We start from the raw sequence: 10149 nt of genomic DNA, 5'->3' as shown, positions 1-10149 counted from the left end.
AGTTCAGGCACCCCCACCATTCTTGGGGTGTTTTGTGGGTGTGACTTGGTTTGGGTTCCCCGTAAGAGATGTCTTCCTCTTTTTTGGACTGGAAGGGCCACTCTTCCGTGGGGTAGGGTTCATTACAGGAACACTGCATCTTGTCCTCCATTTTGGGGCTATCAGGTTTAATTTTCTTCCTGACATCAGGAGGCGCTATTGCAGCTGTTGCCACTGTATTTGCTAGAACCCCCAATTGTGGTAGTCCTACAGGTGGGCATATTTTGCTTGTAGAGGTTGTAGCTTTCACAGGCATCTCTGTAGACTTTTTCTTTTTCTTGGGTAAGTTTTACAATATCAGCAGTACTGTGCATGCATTTTCTCTCATAAGGTACTGACGAAAACTCCTCCCACCGGAGGAAGAAGCGATGCACAGCCGTGAAGAAGAACCGGAGGAAGGCTGAAGTGGTGACTAAAATTTTTTTATTGTAGCATAGTGTAGTACTAGAGGATCCGCCAGTACTAAACTATGCTACAATAAAGTTTTTTTTAGTCACCACTTCAGCCTTCCTCCGGTTCTTCTTCACGGCTGTGCATCGCTTCTTCCTCCGGTGTTGTTTGAAAACCACAAATGCCTATCCCTTTTAAGGGCTAACTTACTTCTTGAACCCTGACTACGGCTGGAAGGCAAAACCCCAATTTCAATGACCATATTACACTTTATTGTGATAGGCAAATAAGGTTTACCTGCTTCAGCACAGTCTCTCTCTCCTCTTAGAATCGGGGAAAAGAGTCCATTTGTGGTTTTGTGGGTTTCAGTGCAGTGTAGATTTCCTGCCTGGGTGTGTATCCCTTTAACTCTGGTCTCTGCTGCATGAGATCCTTTGTTTATGTTGCTCAGGCTGTTTGTAGGCAAAAAGCACAAAAAAAAATTCACAGGCAATCTCCGGGGCCCCTTTTAACTTCAAGAGCCACCTCAATCCCAATTCTGACACGATATGTAGGAGGACGTGCACAGAGGTATGCAAGGGAGACTTGTTAAGGTGAAATTAAATAAGGCTTTTATTGCGCCTGTTTCCCTAGCATAAGAAAATCATCCAAACATGTTCAAATAAGGGGTCAAACAAAGCTTCTGTTCACTTGGGAGTATGTCTAGTGAAACCTATGCATCCACAACTCCCTTTAGATTAGCATGTCTCCCAGCCCCAAACATACTGTATATATTGATATGTGCAGATACAAAGTCTTATAAAGGAAAGTCTTATCTGTTTTCTTGTAGTTGGAGGGAAAGTCTTCTCTGTTCCTGGGTTGCCGCTTTTTTCCTCAGGCTACATCAGCATACAGGTTCAGAACTGCTTTCCCCTGTGTCTTGCAAGCAGCGTGCAGTTTTTCTTCCGGCAGGCTCAAGACCTCTGTTCCTATGGTCAGTCCCACTACTTGTGATACTCAGGAACAATCTCCCTTCCTGTCTCAAAGGGAGGTTTTTCTAAGAAACCTAATCAGCCAGGTGGTGTTGGTTAATTGACTACCAGCAGTTAACCACCACACTGCTGGATTAGAGGAACATTTCCTGAACAGGGATAACTCCCCTGTTACAAGCCCCAAATTGCTAACATACATCCCATGAGCTACTCATGCATTCTGCAACACTCTGTAAAACCTACACTTTGTAAAAACAAAATGGACAAGTTATTTAGTTTGTTATTGATGAACATGTTGCAACACAAAATGCATTTGACAAAAAGAAAAGGCTCATCTTGCACTACTAAACTGAACAAAAGATTGTCATATCTAGATCTAAATGTACAGCTTTATAATATTATGGTAAGAACAAGATGGCTATAGTATGAAAAAAGAGAAAAATGTATTTCCAACTTGCCATAATTTTATTTTCCTAGAACCCTTTGTCAGTGGGCACTGTAGGGTTAATGCTATCCTTAGCTTGAGTACGACAGGAAACTTAATTATGCAGGTAGTACTATAAAAAACAAAACCTCGTACCACCTGTAGGTAGACTTTGGTTTCTCCCATAGCCGAAAAATACAACTGATATATTATTAAACATATGGAGGGTAACTGTGGCCACCGCCACATGGTTCTAGGAAAAGAAAATTACGGTAAATTGGAAATATATATATTTTCTTGATTCCTGTTCCCAATGGCAGTGGGCAACGTAGAGACATACCCAAGCAATAATACATGGGGTATAAATAATGAATACCACCAATATCAATTTCAACATATTTCAACTAAAGCTTGCATCAGCTGAGGCCTGAATGTTCAGTCTATAATATTTCATAAATATATTAAATGATGATCATACAGCTGCCCTGTAGATTTGATGGCCAAGATGTGGACATGGCCCTTGTTGAATGAGCCTTTTGACTTAATGGTGGAATTTCCCCTATTTGTTCATAGACTTTTCTTATGCATGATATGATCCATCTGGATATTGTCGCCTTGGTGGTTGCTTGCCCAGCCCTAGGTCCCTCTGGGAGGATAAACAACCTGACTTTCTGAGATTCTTATAATCAGTTGAAGTTGGTTTTTAGTGATCTCACAACATTGAGATTGTGTAATACTTACTCTTTTTTATATCGTTTTAAAACGAGAGAATTACAATCTCCAATATGAAATGGTGACACCACTTTAGGTAGGAAATAGTAAACTGGCCGCATGACTGCCTTATCCTTAGCAGCGATTATTTGCAAGATAGAGCTTGCAGCTCCCACACTCTTCTTGCTGATGCTATGGCGATGAGGAAAGCTATTTGCCATTATACCAGCTTCCAAGATCTGTTGTAAAGGTTCAAATAATGCGCTGTCATGGCTTCTAGAAACAGAGAGGAATTCCATGATGGCATTTTACACTGGATATGCAGTTTTAATCATTTGACTGCTTGCAAGAAAAGAATGACGAGTCTCTCAGATGGTAGGTTCCTTTCTAATAGTGCCAATACCTGCACTTCAGGAACTCAATTAAACTATAAAGGGGATGAGACCACTCATCCCTTTAGTATGTATAGTATAACACAGGTGCTTATAAGGGACAAGAAAATATATTATTAACAGTTGTGATCCATAGAGGATCAAAAGAATCCCCTCTAATATAGCACTCGATGCTGGATAGAAATGTGTGGATAACAATGATCCTACAGATAATTACTGTTAGGTCTATTGACCCTTTGGGAACCGAAGAGATCAACAAATAAAAAAGTTTTATTAGTTCAAATACTCGTTAAAAACACACATATAAATTCATTCAAACATTAAAAAAACCCATATTGAAGTGGCTCTAAACAGACAGCTTTCACTGGGAAGTATGCCTATATACAGCTCAACCCCGTTATAGCGCGGTCCTCGGGGGGGCCACCCGATCCGACCGCGCTAGAACCGGGTTCGCGCTAATTTTAAAAAAAAATGGCCGCCGCGTGCCCGATCGGGAGGGAGTAAGGAGGGAAGGAAGGTAGGAAGAGGTTGCCGGAAGCCCTACACGTCCCCCAGCAGCGGCCCTCCGAGTCCAGCCGCAACCTGCTCCTTACCTCCCACCACCGGCATCCATCCCCTCCACCAGCATCCACTTCCTCCCCCCCGAGGCCCCCACACCTACCGGCCTTCCGCGGAATAATCCATTTTGGGCCTAGCCCACGTGAAATGAAAAACCTGGCTGTCTTAGGCCCTGTAAGACATGGGTAAGCCTTCCACTCTTTGTTCTTGATTGTTTGGCTATATACTTTTCCATGGTGCTGTGTGATTTTGTATATTTCCATTTCTTGCGTCTTTGGAAGTCTTCTAATGCTTTTTGAACTGCCTTGAATTCTTGTAGGTTGTCTGGTAACTGTTGGTCCTTTGTTGATCAAGTTCCTTGCACCACCTGATCTCCTATAAGCGCCCCTCAACCGGAGGCACTGGCGTCTGTGGTGATGGGCAACCAATGTATTTAGTGTAATATGTACCATTTTAAGAGAATTTGGGAGATCTCCCTAATTAGTTTTTTGTTTGTGGATATAACGATATATAGATATACATGCTCAAGTGGTTACCTAGGCACACACAATAAGGGAGAAAAGAAGCAATATAGTGTAGTATGTCACTGTAAGAGATGTGTGCAGAGGTATATTTAATGGAGAACAATTAGGGTGAAATTAAATCCTGGCTTTATTGAGCCTGGTTCTTTAACAAGGCAAAACATACAAAAAGAAACAAAATAAACAAACACCTACTCCTATTCAGGAGTCTGACTAAACATTTACTCCAGTCCTTTCTAACTGGGTGGCTAGCTAAGCTGGTTACCAACCCAAACATGTTTTCATACAACAGTCAAACAAGAAAGTCTCATCTGTTTATTTTGCTGTAGGGGAAGACCTATCTGCTCTCCTGGGTCAGAACCCTTGTGTGCTATGGAGTGTCTCTCTGCTCAGTCCTTTTTCTCCTCTGTCAGCACCCTTTGTGTGCTAAGGAAATCTCTCCAGGCATTTTTCCCCAGGAGGCTTTTTTAGAGTTCTTATTAGCCAGCTGGAGTTTGGTTAATTACCTAGCTGCAATAAACCAGCTCCCTGTTGGATTTAAAGGCAGTTTTTCTTAAACAGGGATAAGTCCCTGTTACAGTCACAAATCAGAGCAGAGGGTACTAGTACTGTATGAATTTTGCTCTCACAAATTTTCCACTTGAGTTTTATGCAAATCAGTCCATGTTGTGCAGGTATAGATGAATGTGTATAGAATGAAACTTCTTCTGCCATATGAAAGTTGACTCCAAAGACATTTAATAATTGTTTTGGTATTAGTTGGCTCTTGTTCACAATCCAAACATGGTCTTGTGGAAAGGAAATGACTACCCTTATGTCTTCTATATCACCACCCTTTTCTGTGACTTCACCATCAGATCGTCCAAGGAAATATTTCTATGCCCATTTTCCTTAATTGTGCAATTAAGGGTGCAAGCTTATTTTTGTAAATGTTCTTGGTGAAGTCGTTAAAACAAATAAAAAAGACATATACTGGTAATACTTTTGATTTACTGAGAATTTTCTGATATTTGTTTTGCTATCTGAATTTGTAAATAGGCTTATTTGAGATCGATCGATAACATCCAAATCAAAAGGTTTTATCATTTGGATGATGGTGTTTCTGTGAGACCATTTTGAACTTTCTTACTTGCAAGTAGAGATGGGCGAAAATTTTTTGCGGATTTGGACCCGCCAGGTTCCTGTAGTCTGTGAGTTTCCGCGGATCATTCGTCAAAAGAACAATTAGTTTCCAGATTAATTGTTAAGAATCCGTTTGTGGATTGTTAAGAAAACAGACGGACAGACAGACGTTTCTAATTTTATTTTCAGTCACCAGGTATGTGTATATGTATGTATGTACTGTATGTATGTATATTATATAGATATATAGATATAGAATATCACTTGTGAGCACATTCACATGTCTCAGACAGGTCTGCACCCCTGCCTTTCAATCATCATGACCTAGCATACAGTGCTCCCACTGCAGCAAGGGATTCTGGGAAATGACATGCAAATGAGCACATGTGTCACCTTTTGCCTGGAATATCCATACACATGGAGCCCATTTACGCAGATGCATCGCCATTCACACCGGTTTTAAGCACAGCATGGGACTAGCAAAGCAAGTCAAATCACTCATAGACATGTTTCAACCTTGATGGGTATCATCAGTGTGAGGTTGGTTTATACTTACTTTGCAATATATATATATATATATACACATATACATATATATATATATATATATATATATATATATATATATATATATATATATATATATATACATATATATATATATATATATATATATATATACACACATATACATATACATATATATACATATATATATATATATATATATATATATATATATATATATATATATATATATAATTACATTTTAAGTTATGGTGGGTGAAAAAGGCAACAAAAAACCTCCACTGTTAGCATATAGCCAATAAAAAATATCACTTGTGAGCACATTCACATGTCTCAGACATGTCTGCACCCCTGCCTTTCAACCATCATCACCTAGCATACTGTGCTCCCACTGCAGCAAGGGATTCTGGGAAATTACATGCAAATGAGCACCCAATGCGTCACCTTTTGCCTGGAATATCTATATCTAATAAATAAATATATATATATATATATCCCCTAAAATGACCCTACAAATAAATTAGGGAGACATCCCTGTGCTGAAAAAGGAGCACACCTGAGGTACCCAGCTGAGATGCAAAGGATATTTAAATGTGTTCATCCCACACTTCCTTAAAGGATTTCAATACCAACTATATAGAGTTGATAATAAGCCTTACGCACCAACCTAAGGACTGGAATGGTGTCAGACCCCAAAGGACAAGAATCCACAGATCTTGATCTCTTTTGTATTGTTTAGTTGCTCGTCCTACTGCTAACTCAACAGTCACGATATCCTTAATCCATGATCGGAAGCAGTTTACTTACTCATTTGTTTCACCTACTGCTGTTCCAAGGCTGTCTCTGCATTGCTTCTTAGCTTCCAATGCTGGTTTATCACAAGCTGAACATACCTTTGGGCAATTTTCTTCTTCTGATACAGAACCTCCATAGCCACTTTACATGTTTCCTCTCTGGCCATGTCCCACAAACTGTGGTGACAAAAAAATACCTTTAGTCCAGCTTAATCAACTCTCTTTGCATATCTCCTATAACTAAGGATTCACCGTTGCTTTAGGCAGCGACCCTTTGTTTGTAGCAGACTGCATGCTGACTTCTGATAGTCTCCCAGCTTCTTGCAGCTGAATTGTCTTCTTCTCTACACAGAGCTCCATGCTGCAGTGGTTCTTTTAATCGGACCGTTGCTCCGTCGCGCCTCTGACATCATCAGACCTACAATCATAGCGCTGGAGTCCTTTATGCACCGTAATGTGCTTGGGCGTGTGTGCTATTCTACCACATGGTACGCCAGGAGAGGCAATGTCCCCGCTGTATTCTGAGCTGCTTCTGATGTATACCCAGTCGCATAGGCCTCCGACAGCTGCCACCCACAAGGCTGAGAACTCACTGGATTCAGCTGTATTACTGTTTGGGGAGTCATCTAAAAAATAAACTCTACTCCTATTTGTAGTACAGGAAAAAGCCTACCTGTAGGTAGTAGGAGGGGCCTCTTATGCAGAAATGGGCGAATCTGTCCAAACCCATTTCCCGGATTTTCACTAATGTTACCCCAAAATCCATTTCACGGTGTAAAATCCACAAATTAATTTGGGCGGTTTCAATCTGGATTCATCAAAATCTGCCATTGGATACAATTTGTGGATTGAAAACTACAAATCAGTCCACAGGTTGTGGAATCCGCAGAGTGTATTTGTAAAAAATCCGCAAGTTTTGAATCCCCTTTATGACATTGATCCGCTGAAATTTGCGGACCAAAGGAACTGCCCGATCTGCTGCGGATACAAATTCGCAAAAACAAATGTTGTCCACCTCTGCTCTAGTGGTACTACCAGCAGAATTCAATTTTCTGTCCTATTCAAACTAAGGAGGGTAATGCCCACTTCCATGGGGAACAGGGACATATTTATTATTGCAATGCTGCAAAATATGTTTAATTTCAAGTTAAGGTAGTTTTATTTTTGCAAGCGGTACAATTAATTAATAAATGTAGGTATAAAAATGTATGTATGCGATATATAGGATCTCCCTACAGAGTTCTAATTTATGCCATTTAAAATGATCAACTTTATTAATTACCTTGTCGTATGATCAACTTTTTTAATTCTCATGCCATCCTGAACCCTTTACAATCTGGGTACAGCTCACTCAACAGAGACTGTGATTACTAAAGTAGCCAATGATCTACATGAAGCTAAATCCCAGGGTCATTTTTCCTTACTAATCCTATTCTATCTCTCTGCAGCTTTTGATACGATCACTCTTCTCCTGCATATTCTAAACTCTCTTGGTATCCACAACAAAGCCCTATTCTGGTTCTCATCTAAGCTCTCTCATCACATATTTTCTGTCTGTCATGAACATGTCTTCTGTCGATCTGTCTGTACCTCAAGGCTGTGTTCTGGGACCTCTCCTTTTTGCTCTCTACACACCATTGTTTGTGACCTCATCAACTCTTTTGGCCTTAGGTATAATCTCTATGCAGATGATACGCAGATATTTAATTTCCCCCTACCCTCACTCCTGCAATCCAGTAGAAAGTCTCAGATTGCCTCCTGGCTATATCCTCGTGGATAGCGCTCCACTGCCTTAAATGGAGCTCCTCATATTTCCCCTAAATCTGGCCATTTTCCATCACAGCAAATGGTACAACCATCTATCCTGTCGCCAAATCCCATTCGACTCTACCCTTTTCCATTTATACAGTATTCACGGCATGGCCAAGACTTTCCGTTTCTTTCTCTGTAATATTGCAAAGATCTGCCCTTTTTTCTGTTAATCTACTGCTAAAATTCTAATACAAGCCCTTATCCTTTCCTGTCTGGATTATTGTATCATAATGTGAATAGGCTTCTCTGCCTCACAACTTTCTCCCCTGTAATCAATCCAAAAGTCGGCTGCAAGAATAATTTCACTTTCTCTCAAAACAGTATCAGCTCATCTCCTCCTTAAATCCTGCCCCTGGCTTCCCATCAAATTGTGGCTCACCTACCGGTACAAATTTCTCTTCCTTGCCTTTAAGGCTCGCCATTCATCTGCTCCTTCCTACATATCAGCTTTTATCTCTCGCTATGCCTCTGCTCGTCTCCTGTGCTTTACCCATAACAGTCTCCTTTGCACCCCTTCCACCTGCTCTCTCGCCTTAAACCCTTTTCTCTCATTGCACCTAGCATATACGACAAGCACCTTCTCTCCTCACCTTCAAGATAAACCTGAAACCAACCACTTAAATGAAGCATCCCAATAGCCTGGACTCACTACCCACTACCACAGTTGCTTCTACCAACCATTGTGGCCAAGCATTGCCATCTACTGCACTTCTTCCCTCGCCTACTGTCTCTGTAAGTCTCCCAACATTCCACTTAGATTGTAAGCTCTCCAGGGTAGGGATTTCCTTTCCTATTGTCTTTGTTGCGCTCATTATATTATAATTTCCTGTACTGTATTGTCCTTGTAAAGCACAGAGTACACTGTGGGTACTATATAAATAAAGATATACATACATAAAGAGCCTGTAGTAAGCAGACTATCCTTAGGCTACGACCCCAGTACTCACTGTTGAACGCGCGCCTGACGGGGTGGCGGCGCGTGCATGTGTGAAAGCTGCAATCTGCGGTCTCACCACTAAATGAATCTCTGCGACGGGATGTGCAAATCAAGGGGGCGTGGCCAGGACATAACCTCTTCTGCACTCTGATTGGCTGCTATTTCCTTCTCTATGATTGGCTTGAGAAACTCTGCCCAATCATTGGTTGTCACGGTCGCACGTGACGCTGTCGCTAGTTGTAAACACAATTTTCTTGCCTTCTGAAAATCTCGTCATGCAACACGGCTGCAAATTGCGTGTGAAGGCGAGTGGGCCTAGCCCAATTGAGGGGCAGTTCTTATTCCTGCAGCGCATGTATTAGCATGCGTTGTAGCAGGCATTGGGGACCTAGCCTTATAATGTAGATCTAAAGAATTAAATGTGCAAGTCAATTAACTACTAGCCATGTGGCACTCCGGGATGGCTATTTAGTAGCATTACTAAAGCAGTCATTAGATTGGTGGAAAGAGTTTACTTAATCTTGTAGTTTTGAAGGTTAAAGATTCAAGGAATATTTGCTCAGCCAGGGTTCATATCAAATAAACGGTGCTAGTTTTAGAATTTGTGATTATTTTGTGCCAGAAATCCCTTTGCTAATAGTGTAGAAGTGTGAGCCAAAGGCCATCTAAAAATGCATAAGGGACTGCCAGCATGCCAACAGCAGGGGCTATCACTAGAGTTTACAGGGCACTTTAAACTAATGATTAAAGAACTTGAACTAAAAGCAAGCTTAGCTGGACTGCTACTGTGCAGGGCTGTTATCTGATCTCAGGCTCCAGAAGGCTCTTAAGAGATATACACACATACACGCGCACACATATGCGCGCGCACACACACACATATATATATAAAAATAACACACACACACACACCTTTTTACAGTAGTTCCCAGTCTTATTCCTGGAGTTTT

Source organism: Ascaphus truei, chromosome 3, assembly GCF_040206685.1.
Source record: "Ascaphus truei isolate aAscTru1 chromosome 3, aAscTru1.hap1, whole genome shotgun sequence".
NCBI classification, from domain to species: domain Eukaryota; kingdom Metazoa; phylum Chordata; class Amphibia; order Anura; family Ascaphidae; genus Ascaphus; species Ascaphus truei.
Note: the sequence above shows the minus strand (reverse complement) of the source record.